The 19,316-nt window shown below is 54.0% G+C and overlaps 1 long non-coding RNA gene across 1 annotated transcript; it reads left to right on the top strand.

Annotated features, from left to right (window-relative positions):
- Nucleotides 1-5,675: 5,675 nt before the first annotated feature.
- On the top strand, nt 5,676-18,913 carry LOC140594713 (uncharacterized). Its single transcript, XR_011995871.1, has 9 exons — nt 5,676-5,752; nt 6,686-6,724; nt 6,842-11,406; nt 11,872-12,950; nt 13,457-13,644; nt 14,430-16,778; nt 17,092-17,156; nt 18,040-18,179; nt 18,273-18,913. It is a non-coding gene; the product is annotated as an uncharacterized lncRNA (long non-coding RNA).
- The last annotated feature ends 403 nt before the right edge of the window (nt 18,914-19,316 follow it).

The raw sequence follows: 19,316 nt of genomic DNA, 5'->3' as shown, positions 1-19,316 counted from the left end.
GTGGGTATCCCTGTGGACTGTGACCTCCCCCTGCCCCCCACCCCGTGGTGACGGCTGGGTTCCTCTCTGCCCCCTGTCCCCCCATGGCTGGGGAAGAAACCAGCCTGCTCGCACTTGCAGTGAGAAGGCTCCATCTCCTCAGACCCAGACAGCAGGGCTGTCAGCCTTGGCTTGTCACGTCTGCCCGCAGGATGGCAGTGACGTGTGCGTGGGAGGCACTGAAGCAGGGGATCCCTGAATAGATCAGGCGCCTCTCAGCCCTGAGGCTCAGTATCCCCTCTTTGGTGGGGGTGGGTGGCCTCCGAAGGGCTGGGGCAGGCTCGGGAGAGCCACACACGTGTGGACTTGCAGGGGGCCACCCCAAACTCAGTGACCAAGACAAACGATCTTCGAATGCAATAGTTGGGGGCACCCAAGGGCTCCATCGGTGCATTGTCTGCCTTTGGCTCAGATCATGAACCCGGGTCCTGGGATGGAGCCTCCCTGCTCTGCGGGGACTCTGCTTCTCCCTCTGCCTCTGTCTGTTGTTCCCCCTGCCTGTGCTCTCTTTCTGTGTCAAATAAATATATAAAATCTTTAAGAAAATCTTGAAAAAAAAATCATGAATGCAGTATTTGAAAACCGAAGTTAATGCAAAATACCCATGATGAAAAAATATCAGCAATTAAAATCCAGCAGGACCAGGAGGATGGAAAGGCCGTTCCTGACTTTGGGGGCTGCATAGCGGCAAGGTCGGATGAGCAGGCCAGCCGGCACCTCCCTCCCAGCTGAGTCCTGGGGAACGTCAGGTTCTCCTGTCTGTTTCTGCCTGAACCAGACGGACCAGACTGTGTGTCATTCCCTCCCTCCCTCCCTCCCTCAACGAGCATCTAGGTCATATTTTTCTATGCAGATAAGCGTATCAGCTGAAATTAATGACAAATATTAGGATGCCGGGGGAGCTCAGCGGGTGAGCGATTGCCTTCGGCTCAGGTTGTGGCCCTGGGGTCCTGGGATCGAGCCCCACATTGGGTTCCCCCACTCAGTGAGGAGTCTGTGTCTCCCTCCTCCCATTGCCTCTCCCCCTATTTGTGCTCTCTTTCTCTTTAAAATAAATAAATAAATAAATAAATAAATAAACATTAAAAAATCCATATTAATAAAAACATTGAACATTTGGGTTTCTTCCTCATACTGTCCTTGTCTGGTTTTGGAGCTAAGGTCACACCAGCTTTGTAAGATGAGTAGCTCAAACCCACCCCCCTGCCCCATCTCATACCCTGTGAAACAGCTTGTGTAAAATCGGGGTTACCCATCTTCCGCGGGTTTTCTGAAGCTCACTTCTGTAGCGGGGCTCTGCTGCCTTCGGGAAGGGGAAGATGTCTGACTCCCTGTTCTATTTGTAACACATGATTGATTGGTTTGCTCAAGTTTTCTAAATCTTTCTCAGTTCTCATCATTTAAGCTTTCCTAGAAAATTGTGTTTTTATTGTTTTGAAGTTATTTATAGGAATTTTTATGTTTCTTTTTGTTTTGCTGATTTCAAGCCTTATTGTATCTTTTTTCCGGGTTGGAGCCCTGTCTGTTTCATTACTTTTTTTTTTTTTTTTTCCAGAGTCATGTTTTGGTTTGATCCTCTGTAATATGTTTGCCATTCGATTAATTTCTGTGGACATTTTTCTTATTTTGTTTTTTGATTTGGATGTTCTTTTCCTAGATTCTCCAGGGAGGTAAGGAGCTCATTTACTTTTAATTTTTCTTTTCTTTTAAAGATTTTATTTACTTATTTAAGAGACAGGGGTAGGGGAGCACAGGAGAGCACAAGCAGCGGAGAGGCAGGGTAAGAGGGAGAAGCAGATTCCCTGCTGAGCAGGGAGGCTGATGCAGGACTCGATCCCAGGACCCTGAGATCATGACTTGAGTCCAAGGCAGATGCTCAACCCACTGAGCTACCCAGGTGCCCTTTTGCTTCCTTATAATCTTTACCTGGTAGTGGTTTGTGTGTGTGTATATGTCCCTTTATTTTAACTTTTCCCTGTCACTTGTAAGTGATACGCATACTTGGATTTAAAAAATCCAACCTGGGACGCCTGGGTGGCTCAGCGGTTGAGCATCTGCCTTTGGCTCAGGGCGTGATCCCACATCGGGCTCCCTGCACGGGGCCTGCTTCTCCCTCTGCCTGTGTCTCTGCCTCTCTCTCTCTTCCCAACCCCTCCCTGTGTCTCCCATAAATAAATAAATAAAATCTTAAAAAAAAAAGTCCAACTTGATAGCCTGTTAGTCTGTAACAGGTGAATCTGATCTACTTACATTTATTTTTTGGTGATTATTGGTGTCTTATGCTTATCTTCTTTAGTCTGTGTTTTTCATGACTTTTGTTTTCTACTTTTTAGTAGTATGTTTTGTGGTTAGATTGGCAAAGTTTTCTTTCCCCCATGTCTCCCTTCTCCTGCTGGGGCAGAAATGATGCATTTTATTGCTATTCTTTTGCAACAACTTTTTTGATGTTTAGTGCTTATTTACTTTTTACTGTTAATTTTTCTGAAAAAGTCAAAGGTCTTTCATTACTATTTCTATTCTCCTTAGAGAAGACCTTGACATATTTTATCCATAAAACTCCTGTATCTTTTGTCTACCCATTATTATAATTTAGTAATTACATAATAATTAAATGGCATTATTTGGTGATCAATACACATTTTCAAAATATTTTACCGATTTCTAAGTTCCGCATTGTTTCCTATGGGATACTCACACGTTTCCCATTTGATTTCACTTCCTTCTGGCTGACATATAATCTTTGCTAATTCTTTTGGTTAGTTTTCTTGGGTGGTAAACAATTTTTTTTTGTGTTTGGAACTGTCTTGATTTCACTTACGATCTTGAATGCTTGGGGATGTAAGTCTAGACCACCATTATTTTGTTCAGCCCTTTGAGGGTACGACTCCATTTCTTTCCATCGTCCATTGTGACATTAAGAAGTCTGCCATCATTATGTTGTTTTATTTTTGTAGTTAATTTGCTTTTTGCTTTTTTCCTGATAGTTTTTTAAAATAACATTTAATTTATTTATTTGAGAGAGAGAGAGCATGCACAAGCAGGTGGAGGAGCAGAGGGAGAGAATCTCAGACTCCTCACTGAGCATGGAGCCCAACTTGGTCATGACTTAAGCCAAAATTGAGTCAGATGCTTAACTGGGTAAGCCATACAGGTGCCCCAACATTTTCTTTATGCCCAATGTTCTTTAGTTTCACTATTAGATGTGGTTTGATGGTGTATTTTATTTAGCCTTCTATATGTATTCAATTAGAGGACTCAGATTTTTCTTCACTCCTGGAAGATCTGGAGCCCTTATCTCTTTGAAAATTGTTTTCTGGTAATTCTGGGAGTCAGGTTAGACATGTATTTGAGCCAGAATCAAAGAGGCAACTCTTCCATAGTTTTATTTCCTTAATTTTCTGAGTTGTATTCTGAGTCACTATAACAGTGCCACTCTCCAATGTGTTCATTGGAGATTCTCTTTTTGACTTTGTCCTCTTGTATTTATCCCCTCTACTGAAAAAGATAACCTAAGTGCCTGCTTTGTGTTTGGCATTTCTAGCAGGCTCTTCTTTTAAAAATAGCTCTGACCTTGTTTCATTTCTGCTTGCTTTTGTTTCATAATTTCTTATGGTTATTATTCATGTTATTTCTTCCTTTATCCGTTGTGGATCCTAAAAATTCAAAGCAGTTATGTTCTGGTTGCTCTAATCCTTTTTTTTTTTTTAAACATTTCATTTATTTATTCATGAGAGACACACAGAGAGAGGCAGAGACACAGGCAGAGAGAGAAGCAGGTTCCCTGTGGGGAGCCTGATGTGAGACTCAATCCCAGGACCCCAGGGACCCCACAGCCTGAGCCAAAGGCAGACACTCAACCACTGAGCCACCCAGGCATTCCCATTGTTGGTCTGGAGTGAATTAGCCTCCTGAATATTGGCTTTGTTGGCTGTTTTTCTTAGTGCTAGACTTGATCCCAAGTTTCAGAACTTGGCTTTGTGGGATTACGTTGAGTGGGAATCCCCTCCATCCGCTCTGCCACATGGAGACCACTTTTGTGGTCTTTTCCACTGAGGCCCTGTACCCAGGCTCACCATGAAGCTAAGGGGGCAGTTCTTTGAGGAGGTGGGAGAGGATGCAGATCCATCAGCTTGGCTGCTTTTCCCGGATCCCGGTGGGAAGGCTGCACCTTCCTTCTCCCATCTTCCTACCCTTGGGACTTCAGATGGACCCCAACCCTGGACTGAGGCACAGTATGGTCTGTTTTTTACTTCCTCCCTGTCAGGGAGCCCCAGGCCAGGCCCAGCAAGTCTGCATCAAATCTTTGCATTATGTGTGGCATTTGTACCCCACAGGGCAGGTCTCCCAGCCCCCTCTGCCTGGCTCCCAACACACCTACAACCCAGCCAATCCTTTCTCTGTTTTTCTACAACATTGGTCCAGAAAGAAATTTATCTTGCCTTTGAATTTAGCTTTGTCCTTTCTGTTCTCACTGTTTATATTTTATCTATGAGTGCCATGTGTTGGGATCAGAGGGAGATCCCAGAGCATGAACTTACAGCATCTTCTTGGCTGGAGGCTCCTTTCATGAGTAAATCTTTTTTTTTTTTTTAATAAAATATTATTACTTGCAACCTAACATTCTAACGGAAAGAAGCACCTGTTGCATAAGACTTTCTGGAAGATTACACAGGATTTTCCAGCGTAAACACTCTGCAGTGTCCAACATAGAGGAAAACCAGGTGAAAGAGGCAGCTACTGCTTTGCTTTGGCAGCCTGCCTTCCCCGTATGCTTCTGCTTGCCCCGCAGAGCCTGTGTGCCAGGACCTGCCCTTGGCCCTATGCCCTTTCTCTACCAACACACTGGACTCACTTGACATCTTATCTTCTGAATCAGATGTTTCATGTTTGCTTCTTCACAATTTAACTGTTTCCACAAACATCTAAATAATAGTTTGAAAAGCCTGCTCGATGGGGAGTCCTGAGTCACTTGTGAAGACCTGTCTGTGCTGTCACCACACGGCAGGACCTCAGGAAAATCATGAGGCGCTACACCCACCCCCGCACCAGCCAAGATGGGGGTGTCAGGGCAGATTCCCATGAGATACTGGGCGTGCAGCTTTTTGCAAACTGTAGAGGGCTGTGCAAACTGAAGGTAGATCTGTTCCCATGTATTAAGTCCCATGTTATACTATTTAACGCTTACAAAGGTGCCATGCAGAAGGACTATTTTTATTCTTATTTCAGTGACGAGGCTTAGGGCAGAGTAGCGACTTGATGAGGAGATCACATGGATTTTGAATGTGTCATATGAACCGGATTTGAGGATTTCTCTCCCAAATCATCACGGGCCCTGAAGAAGGGGTGAGAGGGATTCCGGGAGGATGTTTGCTCTGATTCAGGGTCTGGGGACGGGTGGCTTTGGAGGGGGCCCTTGTTGCCGGGTGGCGTGGAGCTGGCAATGGCTGGTGCGGCTCTGAGTCATGCTGGTAGTGCGTGCTCCCCCTGCTTCTCCCGCATTGCTATGGAAACCCAGCCTGAGCCATTCTCGCTGTGATGGGCCTTTTCTGGGTGTTTTTCCTCCTGGCCTCAAAGCTTACAAATCACTCTTTCCTCTGTGGAGATCAGGTGATCCTCCCGGGCCCTGTCTGGGCAGGTGACTGACAAGTCAATTTGGTCAGACAATTGTTTGGGCTGATTTTCCCATTGAACTGTGCTCCTTCTCGGGCTTCTGGTAACTGGGTTTGGGCAGGGAGGTGGGTGGCGCTGAAGGAGGGTGGATTGTGAAGGCCAGGAGGGGACCTGGGAGAGCCGAGCAGGGCAGGGAGGAGGTGGGGAGAACCTAAAACTCCAGGTCTGAGGCAGGGAGCTTGGGCTCAACCGCTGAGCCCCCCAGGTGCCTCAAGGGTCAGTTTTGTCTCCACGCTAATAAGTCCCTTCTCAGGTGAAACCATTCAGATGGCAGATTCTGTTGTTTGCAACTGGCCCAACGTGCCCAGAGGATAGTGGCCTGTTACCGAATGCAGCAGGTTCACCACGTGGCAAGCAACAAGCCAGTGGACACCTGTCTGTTGTGGGAAGCAAGGGGCTTTTATTACGTGTGACCAGTAAGGGGACAGGGAAACTCAGGTGCACAGAATTGTCTCTCCAGAGGCCTGGTGAGCTTGGTTACATTGAGCTACTTCCAGCGGGCTGGAGGTGCTGTTCTCTGTGGGCGTCACCTGAGGGTTTCTGCTTCTGCTCTTTGCTGGAAAGCTCTGCAAGCAAACCTCAATGAGGGAGGTTAAGGCGAGGTTCCAAATTTTCCATTGCAGCATAGGGGATGGCTGCTGCCCTCAGCATGGCTGTACTCTTGCTGCACTGACAGAGGAAGAAGCCATGGCTGGAGGGGAGGATGTCACATGCCTGAGGCCACGCTGACCCTTCTGCTCCTCCCGCCCTAGCATCCGGCCTCCTCTGTCCACTCAGGCCTGGCCAGGAACTGGGGGCTGAGCTGGTGTGTTGTAGCCTGGGAGTAGCTCCCGGGACCTTTGCCTAGAGAGAGAGAGAAGCCCAGCTTGTGTGCTGGACTTTCTGGGGCCTATGTGACCATGATCTTCATTTTGCCGCGGGATGGATGCGCTGACTGTCCTGCTTAGCTTAGTGGCCCCTCTGCCCCTCCCCACAGGACTGCATAAGGTTCAATCCCAGACCGGGGAAGGCAGAGGTGAGGCTGTGCAGGTGTTGTTACCAGCTAAGCACTGTGCGAATGGCTTTGTCCACAGCATCCCATCAATTTCCTTAACAACCATACAAGGTAGGTTTACTTTTCATTTTGGTTTAGTTTCCATCTTACAGACGAGTAAACTGAGGAACAGAGCAGCTCAGATCCTCAAGCTAGTGAGCAGTGATGGAGCTGGGAGTCTGAACCCAGAGATTGCTCCCTGAGCCGCATGCATGTGCCCGATTCCGCAAGCTCCACTCACTTATGGACGCTTTGGCTCTGATGCGGCTTCCTGGCCAGTGCGGCTCCACCCAGAACTCCTGCTCAAGGTGGGACCCAGGGGTGCGGGGCTGGGGAGATGGCACCCAAGGAGGCCCCGTTGCTTGCTGGTGACAGTCTCAGCCTCGCGGGTCCCCGGACTCCTGGGTCCCTGGAGTTGGGGTCCAGGCTCCTGGTGCCTGTTTCTCTCCAAGCAGGTGGCATTGCCTGTTGGCGTCGGCCCTGGGCTGAATGAGCTCCCGGCCGCGGCTGCTGTTGGTCCAGGGGGCTCTGACGCTGGGATTCCCAGCAGCACACCCCCTGGCCCTAGACTGGTAGCATGGAAAGCTCTGGCGGAGAGTGATACCTTCCCAGAAAGGAAAACATTTCTTGTTTTCTTCCAGTAAATCAAGGCTAGGAGGTGCATTTGTTCAATGGGCTCTGCCCACAGCTAATCCAATCTGGTGAATGACCAGGGGCCGGAGTAGATGCCAACCCCACATTTCTGAGTGCAGGGCCCGGGCAGCGGTGCATGTGAGTATATGAGCAGAAGCCATACCTGGGGGCCAGCACACGGCCCTCGCATGGTGGCACGTGCAAACACGCTCACTTGTCCATGCAGACACTCACGCACAAGCACGCACATGATCTGAATTTCCGTCACATGGCACTCTGTCTGTCTGCAGGCCTGTTGGAACCACTGACCCGCCCACGTGCTAGACGAGTCTGTCAGGAAGGGAGGAGACTTTTTTTTTTTTTTTGACGTGATAACGTTTAGGATTTCAAAGTGAGATGATCCTGGATTATCCAGATCTGCACAATGTCACAACCACAGTCGCTGTGTTGGAAAGGAGATGGCGAATCAGATGCAGGGGCTGAGTGACATGCTTCGATGAGGGCGCGAGGGGCTGTGAGCCCTCTCGGGGGGGCAGTGGGGTAAAGATCTCTTCGGAATGGACAGGAGCACAGCTCTCCTGACCCCTGATTTCATAGCCTTAAGATTCATCTGACTGGGGCCACCTGGGTGGCTCAGCGGTTGAACGTCCGCCTTTGGCTCAGGCCGTGACCCCAGGGTCCTGGGATGAGCCCCAGAGAGACAAGATCTGGTCATGGGAAAGGGTCTCTGCATAGGGCTAACATCACGCTGGGGACCCCAGGGAGACAGTTCACCAGTGTTTCAGTGTCTCAGGGCACTGGGATCCTAGGTGCAAAGACAGGGGCTCAGGTGTTAGGGGTCAAATTCGGGGATCAGGGAGAGGCTGTGTTTGGGGAAAAAGCAGAGGAAGGGCAGTTCAACGGAGGTCGCAGGTGCTGAGCTATGTGTGCCCATCCTCAGTTGTCCTCATCTGTCAAAGGGAGGTCCTGCTAGGCAGGGATCCCCAGAGGGGCAGAGCAACGGGACATGCCTAGGGATAGATTTGGACGTGCATGCAGTCGTTTAATTACTAAATCATTTATGGTGAAGAGTAGGCTCATGGAGAGAGAAGCTCCCTGTGCAAGGGGATGAGACAGGTGCAGGGGTGAATTCCTCTGTCCTCCACCTTCTGTTCTGTTCAGGCCTCAGTGGGCTGGAAGGAGGCCTGTCCCCACTGGGGTAGTGGGGGTGGGCAATGTACTTTGCTCAGTCTACCAGCTCAGATGCTAGGCCCACCCTGGGAAGCACCCCCTACGGGGGCACTTGGGTACCTGGACAGGTGGCACCGTCCCCCGTGGTCTCTGTCCAGAGGTCCTGGATGGACGGAAGTCATGGGGGTCAGGGTGGAAGCTGCAGGCTCGACCCAGTCCACAGATGACATTTGACTTATACGGGGGTTTTTAGGAACATTTAGAGCCACACCTCAAAATCATCAGATTTCTTTTTTTTTATTTTAAGATTTTATTTATTTATTCATGAGAGACACACAGAGAGAGGGAGGCAGAGACACAGGCAGAGGGAGAAGCAGGCTCCCTATGGGGACCCTGATGTGGGACTCAATCCTGGGATCCTGGGGTCACACCCTGAGCCAAAGGCAGATGCTCAACCCCTGAGCCCCTCAGGGGCCCCCAAATCATCAGATCTCACATACAAATCTGAAGTCGGGACTTACCATAAAATAAGGTGATGTGGCCAACGTTGGACCTGCATTCTTGCCTGTTTCAGAGCCTCTGGGGCAATTCCGAGATCATCCCTGGGGAGACAGACCCTGCAGCTGCCGAAGTGGGGCCACTGTCACCCCAAAGGGAAAGCACAGGGCTTTTAGAGCTAGTATGGGGAAGCATCCCCTTGCCGCCGCCCTGGGAATATCTGAGCCCCCAGCTTCCTGCAGCATCTGTGCTCCGGGCGCAGCTTGACAAGTGCTGAGTGCAGTGGGACTCTCAGCCACATTGATCCTGACACTAAAGTCCTATTAATGTAGTCGGGGAAGACAATTGCTTTCTTGGCAGCCACTTGTGGCGGATGCTCACCCGGGCGTGCCGGTCAGGGCGGGCCGCTCCCTCCAGGCTCCCTTGTCTGTGTGTCAGACACCCCGCCCCCCCAGCAGATGCCTGGGGACCTCAGGGATTGCGTGTGTGCCTCCTGTGCCCTCTGGTCCTCCTGGGAGGACCCAAGACCACGGTGGATGGGGAGGGGTGGTGGGACCCCCATCAAGGGCTAAGCGTGGGCTCCCCCTCTGCAGACTCCTCTGAGCTTCCTTCCCCAGCACATCCTGAGCCCCCTTGGCGACCCTCCTTGAATTCTGGGCTCTCCCTCCTCAGACTTACTCAGACGGACATGGTTTTGGTTCAGACCCCCAACTGGGGCTGCAAGGCCCCTTTGGCCTTGCTCCAGGGGGTTTGTGGTTGGCCAGTGCCCCTCCCATCCCAGCAGCTGGCCCATCCCAGCGCCTGTTGTTACATTGCTGACATCTCTGAGCATTCTATCCTCGGAGCCACGACTCTTGCCTCTCACCACCAGCTCTCCCCGGACTGCAGACCCCATCCTACCTGCAGGCTCTGCTCTGTCCACCCATTTTCCAACTGGACGCTTCTCCCTATACCTGACCGCGGTAGCTGCTCAGACTCCTCCAGGCGCTCATCTGAGGATCTGAGGATCCTGATCTGAGGATGAGATCTGGGTTCCGTACACTTGACAGTTTGTTTCCTCTCGTCTTCCCCAGCCCGGCGCTCGGCAGCTTCACCCACCTCTGTCCCTGCTCTGGCCACACCACTCTATTTGTAGGATCCCTGGTCTCTTGGAAACTCGGACTTCTGCACATGTTACTGCCTTAACTAGAACCTGTTCCTACACCACCCCTTCCCCTGGGCACTGCGCCTTTCTTTGCCCGTGTGGACGCTCCTGCCTCCCCGCCGCACCCCCTGGCTGGGCTCCTTAGCCCCATGCTCCTGGGAGACTGCACCTGCCAATCATCCCCGGGGCCGACAGCTTCCTGAGATGCCTGTCTTCTGCACTGGGCTGTGAATGCCGTTGGGTTGGGACCACGTCTGTCCTGCTCCCACCGTCTCCCTGCCCCTGAGACACCTGGGTCACAACAAAGGCTCTGCGTGTCTCTGTGTGTGTGTGTGTGTTTTAAAGATTTTATTTATTTATTCCTGAGACACACAGAGAAAGGTAGAGACACAGGCAGAGGGAGAAGCAGGCTCCCTGCAGGGAGCCCAACGTGGGACTTGATCCCAGGACCCTGGGGTCGCAAGCTGAACCGAAAGCAGATGCTCAACCACTGAGCCGCACAGGCATCCTTCCACGTGTCTCTGTTAAATCAACAGTGAATGGATGACAATGAGGACGATGCAGAGCGGAGACCCCACACCTGTAAATAGAGACCCTCCTCTACATTGATCCCAAATCATCTTTAACGGATGCTCTCTCTGGGCGGGATGAGGGGCAGGTTGCAGGACCTTCCAGGAGCACGTCCCCATCCTGTCCAGACGGGGGATGGTGCCAGCTGCCTCGCTGACCCCAGGGACACTCCCGTTCGCCAACAGGGCAAATGAGCTGGATTGTGGTAATGAACGTCGGGAAGAACTGGAATCCCAGAGCCCCGCCAGGTTCCTCCCTCCCTTCCTTCCCAGACATAACTGACCTGTAACATTGTATTAGCATCAGGTGCACAACGTAACGATCTGTGACCTGGTTAGCCCAGCCCAGCCCAGCCACCTGGTGTGGCTTGCACACATTTTATTTTTCTTACGAGGAGAACTTCTAAGGCTTACTTCCTGAACACCTTTCAAATATGCAGTGTTTTTTTTTAAAAAAATATTTTATTTATTTATTCATGAGAGACACACAGAGAGAAGCAGAGACACAGGCAGAGGGAGAAGCAGGTTCCCTCCAGGGAGCCTGATGCGGAACTCGATTCCTGCCCTCCTTCATCCGACCACCCTACTGCCAGTCAGCTCTCTGCATCTCTGCTCAGCTTCCCCCACGACGGTGCCATCCCACCTGAAAGGTGAGTAGGGATCAGGCCCAGCTCACATCCGTGAGGTGGACTAACCAGTGGCATCAAGAAGGCAAAGATTGAGCCCTGGCCTTCATTCTGCCCTGTGCAGCTGTGTGATGTGGGGCAAGTTTCTCACCCTCTTTGGGCTCCTGAGCTGTGTTGCCTGACCTGCAGTCCTGTTGTAAGGACTCATCTCTCATGACTCCGGGGCCCGTTAGGGGCAGGGACTGGGCTTCTCTATGTGGGGCTGCCCTTTGCTCGGCACGTGGCCTGGCCCATCAACAATAGCCCGAAAATATGGCATTGAACCGAAGAGCAGCTTGCACACGTCCCAGATGCTGCCTTTCATGTGTCGAGATGCGAGGGGGGCTGTGAAATCCGCTCTACTGGCACTAACTGGACAATTGCCTCGTGTCACCAATGTGTATTGTTACGTCCTCTGTGGTAATGCGTCTTTTTTTTTTTTTTTTAAAGATTTTATTTATTCATTCATGAGAGAGAGAGAGAGAGAGAGAGAGAGACAGAGACACAAGCAGAGGGAGAAGCAGGCTCCCTGTGGGGAGCCCCGTGTGGAACTCGATCCCAGGACCCTGGGGTCACGCTCTGAGCCGAATGCTGATGCTCCACCACTGAGCCACCCAGGCGCCCCCAGAATCCACGCTGGGAAGAGCTCAGGGCCGTGCCTGCCCCACACTTGGACACAGGGGTAGGTGAAGGGGACCCAGGACCAGGCGGCACCTTGGCAAGGACGCTCCTTCCATGAGTCCCTTGTTCTGCACCCGGCAATGTCACCGCGTCACCGCTTGGCCCTTCAGAAGGAAGTCCCTTTGCCCGGATGAGGAACTGGGGCTTGGGGGCAGTCAGACTGGGCCTAGGGGAGCCCAGAGCCCACATTCTTGGCCCGTGTGGATCCTGCCTCCTGAGGATCCGTGACGTGCGGATGGGGAGGGTGGTTTGGGCTCTAGGGCATGTCCACAGGAGGCCAGCCTAGAGCTCCTGGAGGCCGGCCAGCCACTCAGAGGCACTTGCACCCCTGCTTCCTCCTCCTTCCTCGGCCGGAATGGATGCAGTCCAGCGTGGTGGCTGAAGGACGGCACTTTAGATGCTCTGTCCTCTGTGAAGCTGATAAGTGGCTGCGAGGTGCTCCAGCCACCTGCCCCCGCAGTGCTCCAGGGCTGGCCCTCCCCTGCACCAAGCTCTGCTTCCTCCCCTTCCTCCTCCTCCCTGTGGCAGAGGACCAACTGTGTGTGGTGCCCACAGCTCCACCCGCCGCCGGCATGCAGAGCAGGACCCAGTCTCACATGTCATGGAATCAAAGTGGAGCTGTGACAATCCTGTCTGCCTCAGAAAGAGAGGTTTTATGTAGTTTTTGGCATTTACAAATCCTTTGTGAAAAGGTCACCCTGTTCTCGGAATCTTTTATTAATGCTGAAGACTGGCCCCGGAAATGTCATGTCTCTTTACCATGATATTTACTCAAACAAGTATGACGAAGCACCTGAAATTCTATCAGTGGCATGACCCTGGCCAGGCTGGGGGACACACAGGGACAGGTGGGTGCTGGTCTCCCTGGTGCTGCCCCCCTGCAGGCCCCTCCGCGAGCCCCCGGGGGCAGGGAAGGGGACAGGTGAGGGCCACACATCGGCATCTGCTGCCCCATCTGCCCATTGTCCCAGCCCTGGCCTGTCCCAGCTGGAAGGGACCCTGGTGTGTGTGCAAGGGTGCGGGGGGAGGCCCAGAGAGAGGAGGCACCTGCAGAGACCCCCAGTGGGGCGCTGTGTCCCCCACACCGACCTGTGTAGCCTCCTTGTCTTGCTGAGCCTGGGAAGACAGATGGGAGTGAGCCTCTCCCTGGATCCGAAACTCTGGTTCCTGCCACCAGGGTCCGGGGCGGTTTGGCAAGGTTTCGGACAGGACGGGGGTAAAGCTGCCCTCCTGTCTTCGTCAGAAACAGAAACATCACAGACATTTGTTTTCTCAGGGATCCCGGAGGCCGGACGTCCCATGTCAGATTGGTGCCCCCCGCGGTCCCCATGAGAATGTCCTCCTTGGCTTGCAGGTGGCCGCGTCCTCGTGGCATCCTCCGTGCGTGTGTACAGGTCAAGGACACGCGTGTGCGCACACGTACATGAAGACGTCTCTTCCTGCAAAGGCTCCGATCCCCTCGTGGGTCCTGCCTTCCAGAGCTCATCTAGCCCCTGTACCCGAGAACCGGTACCCCCCCTCCAGACACCAGCACGTGGCGGGGTGAGGCTGCACCTGGACTTTGGGGGGACACAAACAGCCCGTGAGACTCTGAGTGGCTGGGCTGCAAGCCTGCCAAGCTTCCTTCCACGGGGAGGAGTACCCAGTGGCCATGAGACTAGTGTGCACCCCGTAGACAGCACCCAGGGATGCGTTCCCGCTATTTTACCTTTTTTTGGGAGGAAGCCAGGGAGAAGGGTCACTACAGGTCAGCCTGCTGGGCATCTCCGAGGGGCCTGCCTGCACCCAGGAGAGGGCCAAGGCCCAGGTAGGGAGCCTGGGAGCAGGGATTGGCTGCTGCTCTCACCATCCATGCCCCCCCGCCCTGCCCCTGTCTGGCTGTGACCCCTCCCCAACCTCCAGCTCCCCTTTGTGTCTGCGGGGTCTGAGCCAGGCACATCCTGGTCCCCTGACCACCGTTACTGCTTCAGGACCAGGGGCTTGACCCTTGAGTGTCCAAGCAGTGTTTTTAGGACTTTTCAGGGACTTGCTCTCTTCCAATGGATTTGGCTGTCAGAGATCCGTGGAGCCCAGCGACTGCAGCTGACCTGGTGGCAAGGAAGGGGGGGTCTTACGGGTCTTCCCCGTGTGTCCCCATCCCCACTAGCCTCACGCAGGCTCGAATCCCTCTTGTGGCACCCTCCTACCCCCTCCTGCGCCCCCCATGCCAGTTTGCTGCGTGGGCATAATTCCTTATGCTAACATTAACATACCGGGGAGCCCATGACCCCCAAAGCTGCGGGTCCCTGCTGAGTTGTGTCAGGGTAATTATGCCCGTTTCTTTTCAGACACTTCTGTACTTCTCCAGAGTCGCGTCGTAGCTGCCATAACAATGATTAAAGTGCTGGCAGACGCCCTGCTGGGCGCCAGAGCACACAGAGACGGCTGCTGGCTGCAGACAGGATGTGCACCCGGTGGAGGCGTTCAGGGGCCATCTGCGGGCAGTCATGTCCACCAGGCAGGTTGGGGGGCTGGTGGTGTTTCTTGGGGGCGTGGGAAGGACAAGAAAAGTGGGGAGGGAAGCGACTGGGCAAGGCCGGGCTCGTGGCGGGGGGCGGGGTGGGCGGTGGAGGATGAGACCCAGGTGCTGACCACCCCATGGGAAGGGAGCTGGGCGGGTGGCAGAGGCCAGGGTCACGGGTGGGCAGGAGCCAGAATGGAGCAGAGAGAACCCTGCTGCCTGCGTCAGAGGAACGACCCCGGGGAAGATGAATGGAAGTGAAGACCTGTCACCTTCCCAGGCTCCCATGGAGCTCTTTGCTGGAGTCTGAATTGAATAAGGCTTTGTCTTTTTGCATAAAGGGAAGGAAGGAGATATTCCGACCGATGCTCTGACGCAGGATGATGCTCCTTAGCCACTTACGGGATGATAACCCGTGCTGAGCGCCCCTTCCTGACGGTTATTAATGACTCTGGGGATTGTAAGCAGCATCAGCTGAGCAACAGTGGTGTGCCAGCAGGCATTGTGTGAAGGGTTTCACAGCCCCTGGCTTATTTATTAATCCGTAGAATAAGCCTATTGGGTAAGAAACAAGGGTGTCGGGAGTGAGGCTTGCTTAGAGTCGCTCCTCAGCCCCCCCATCTGACCCCGAGCCCGTTTGCAGACCCACTGCTTGCCTGTTCACCCAGGCAAGCATCACGGTGGGAGCCGTGGCATCCTCCAGCCTGACCCCGCTGTCATATTAGTGGCATCACTGACCAGCTCGACCTCCCTGGGTCTGGGTGCTCGACACTCAACTTCAGGACCGAGAGATGGTTTCCTGGACGGTGCAGGCAGAGGGCTCGTTCCCTCACGGGTGCTAAGTCGGGTGCCCACATGCCTCAGCCTCTGTTGTGTGCCGGGGACGCCGGGGTTGGCAAAACTGTCTTGGAGTGTTCATGGAGGCCTCAGTACAGATGGGAAATGTGGCCCAGGAGAGTTGGCACTTGGCCGAAGGTCACTGGTCCTTTCTTTTCTTTCTTTTAAAAAATATTTTATTTATTTATTCATGAGAGACACAGAGAGGGAGGCAGAGACACAGGCAGAGAGAGAAGCAGGCTCCCTGTGGGAAGCCTGATACAAGACTCCATCCCAGGACCCTGGGGTCATGCCCTGAGCCAAAGGCAGACGCTCACCCACTGAGCACCCCGGGTGCCCCGGGGTCACTGGTCCTAACCACCATGTTCAACTATGGGCACACCTGTGTGGCATAGATAATATGTCTCCTGGGGGTGCTGTATCCCCAAGGAGCAGACCATCCATTGTCTCAAGCCTGGCTTTGTACCCTCCCATGGGGTCCATCAGTTTGGGGCGGTTAAACCTCACGAGCTGTGCTGCTGTGTTGGCTGAGGTTGGAGAGAAGACACAGAAGCTCTGGCTTGGCCCCGGGGGGAGGACACCAGAGAAACAGGTGATGTACAGCCCGCGTGGCTTTGGCTCCAGGAAGGGCGTCGGTGCCATTCCCTGTCCCACGGGGCCGTGTGGCATCCATCACTGCCAATACTCACAGACCTTGGGGGGTCTGGGTGCAGCAGGATGCTTGTGTGCCCCTCTCTGTCCCAGAGCGTGCACAGAGCTCTTCCAGATGCTTCAACACCCCCCATCACCCTTGATCATGACGATAGCCGGCGAAGAAGGCATTACTATAAATGCTTTTATGGGTGAGAATGTGAAAGTTGACTCCTCCAGTGGAGGCAAATCCCTGCTCTGCCACTTACCTACTGTGGTCGCTTGGCATTGCGTGTGACTTGAAAGCTTGGACGAGCTTTCGCCCTGCTCCTGCCATGCGGTCTCATGAAGCAAGGCCCCCGTGCTTTGTGTGTGCCGCTTCTCTGACTCGGTTGCCCCCTCCAGCCACCTCAGCCTTTCTGCCCTTCCGATCCGTAAACACACATGTTCCCCTGTCATTGACTCCTCTGCTCAAGAGAAATGAAGCCACATCCACAAGAGGACCTATATGCAAATATCCATTTTCCAACCTTGGCCAAACATGTGGAAATGACCCACGAGCATGTTGCAGAGTGTTGCTGGTGGCAAAACCCAGCTTCTGACGGGCCATGAGAGGTGCAGAATCTGGGTCAGAGGAAAGAGTGCTTTTTCCTTGAGATGCAGGATCAAGGAGCAGGTGTCAGGCCTGTAAATGAGGAAGAGGGTCCAGGTGAGAGGCACCATCTGCATCTCTGGCTTGGGGCTGGGAAGAGGCTCCTGTTGAGAAGCCCCGCAGGGCGATGGGGAGGGGAACCTGTCGGCTGCGGAGGGAGGGATGGGGGGGCAGGTGAGGCGGCCCAGCTGGCAGCGGGGCACGGGCATTGGCAAGCCCGGAGCCCGGGTCACAGGGGGTGGGGCTGCCTAGTGCAGGGGTGAGGCAGAGCACTGGCCCAGGCAGGGCTGTTGGAAGGCAGAAGAGGGGAGAGCCCTGGGTTCTACAGGACGTCTTTGTAGAGTCAGACACGGGACCTCTGTCAACCCAGGTGGCTGCACTGCTGTGCCCTGGACTGGAAGTCTGAGAGCAGGTGCAGGTGCAGCCCGGATGCAGGTGAGAGCCTCCTCCGGCCCGCCGCCCGTTGCCTCTCCGCCCAGTCCTTGCGGGACAGAGGGATCCCGGAGGAGGTCCGCACCTGTCTCTCCTTACAAGGGGACGAATCCCATTAGGAGGGCCCCACCACTGTGACCTCAGAATCTATGTATCCCCAATGGCCAGTCCCCAAATATTGCACAGGGAATGAGGGCCTTGACATGTGGATCTGTGGGGAGGCATGAGTTAGTCCATGGCACACGGGTATGAACCGGGACTTTCTGGAACCCCAGACATTCCCCTATGTCCTCTCCAAGTGGCTGCACAACATATTACCCATCCGCTGCCTGCGGAGGGGTGTTTGGGGCCACGGTAACCATTTCAGTGATTCTGTGAGTTGGGCTGTGCGTGCTCTGGGACCGAATTGTGTCCACCCCAAAATCACCACCCTACTCCCCATGGACTGTGTTTAGACATATGGGCGGTAAGCAGGGTTAGATGAGGTCGTTAAGGGTGGGGCCCCGGCCTCATAGGGTTGGTGTCCTGAGAAGAAGATACCCCAGACCCCGAACAGTGAGAAGGGAGGTTCTGTTGCTGACACACTGGAGTCTGTGGTCCTTGGCGAGGGCGCTGGTGTAGCTCGCCACCCTGCTCGTCTGCAGAACTTCATGGATACACACACACTATCAATGAATTCAGGTTCCATGAACACCGACTACTCAGCAAGCACCACATCACGGGCTGGGCTGGGTGATGGGCTCCTGGTGGAAGAGTGGAAGCGCTCTGACTCAGGAGTGGAGAGGTGTGTTGGGCCGGATGCGGGTGAAGGGGAAGGATGCTTCGGCTCCTTCTGCCCTGTGAAGATGCTCAGGCAGCAGGTTTTGCTGTTACTCTCATTTTACAGCCTCCAGGTCAGAGACTCGCCCAGACTTCCTTCACTAGTGAGCGCAGGACCCAGGACCCAGACCCAGGCCCATGGTGCAGTGTTGTGGTGCATGTGGCCGTCAGGAGGGGCGGGGCCACCATCCTGCAGGCCCAGACCTGGTGGGTCCCAGGGCGAGCTGTTCTCCAGCTCTCACCGTGGGTTGGTCCCTTGTGGCCGGTACTGCCATGTCTGACCCTTTGCTCTGAATTCAGGTTGATGGAGGCTGCCGTCTCTGATTTTGCCGGAGCCCTGGAGCCTCTGGGTCCCTCTGGATGCTCCAGCCCACAAGTGACCGTCTTCATTTCCGCTCACACGCGTTGTCCAGGACCAGGCAAGTATGGCCCCGACGGAGGAGCAGAGATACAGAGAGGCCTTTGTGCTCCCCTGGGAATGAGTGGATGCAGCGTGATTGCAACGAGAACCCCCATGGGAGCCTGGAGGCTGCTGATGGCCCCAGAAGGAAGGATGCACACCCGAACCTAGCTCGGCATCGGGGCACTGGGGTCTGCAGGTCCCAACAGCAGGCTCACACTTGTGAAAGTGTACCATCTCCCCCCCACCTCGGTTCCGGCCCCCCATGCCTCCACGTCGTCTCCTTGGCTGAATGTCTCTGGGGTTGGCTGCGGTGGCCGAGCCCTGCTGCTGGCACAGGCCCGTTCGGGCTGAGACTGATGGCTCCTGGACACACGCAGACGGCACGGGAAGAAATCTGTCCTCGTTGTCTGAGCCTCGGGCCGCTGTGGAGGGGGCAGTTTTTCACAGGAGTGTTAACTCTGAGTCGTTCTGGGGCTCCCGAGCGCAGCTAAGCAGACAGGCTCTCCGAGATGAAAAATAAAGCGTTTTTATGATGCGATGAAAAGCCTTCTTTCTCTTCCTAAGGAAAAAAAAATTTATGTCCGCGTGTGTATGGGTTTGCAGTAAGTATAGAAGGATTAAGCCTTTGAAACTGTCGATTTATATCCTCCAGGAACAAGCCTGCTTCGTCTTGGAGGGGAGGGAGACCTCCAGGCAGGGGTGAGACAACTCCGGGCACTCACTACCCAGGCAGGTCATGTGTCCTGAGCACACCACGGCCTGCCAGGCCTGGGGCAGGGGCGGGGAGCACAGGGCCTGGACCCGCAGCTTCTGCAGTCCACAAGGCCAGCACTGAGCACACGGGGAGTGGGGACATGGGCTCAGACGGGGTGGGGGTGGAAGATGCTTCATGGAGGGAGAGGGAGGAACTGACCAGGGGAGGGGTGGTCCTGGTGGGAGTA

Source organism: Vulpes vulpes, chromosome 12 (genome assembly GCF_048418805.1).
Source record: "Vulpes vulpes isolate BD-2025 chromosome 12, VulVul3, whole genome shotgun sequence".
NCBI lineage: Eukaryota > Metazoa > Chordata > Mammalia > Carnivora > Canidae > Vulpes > Vulpes vulpes.
Note: the sequence above shows the minus strand (reverse complement) of the source record. Positions and strands in the feature narration are given on the sequence as shown.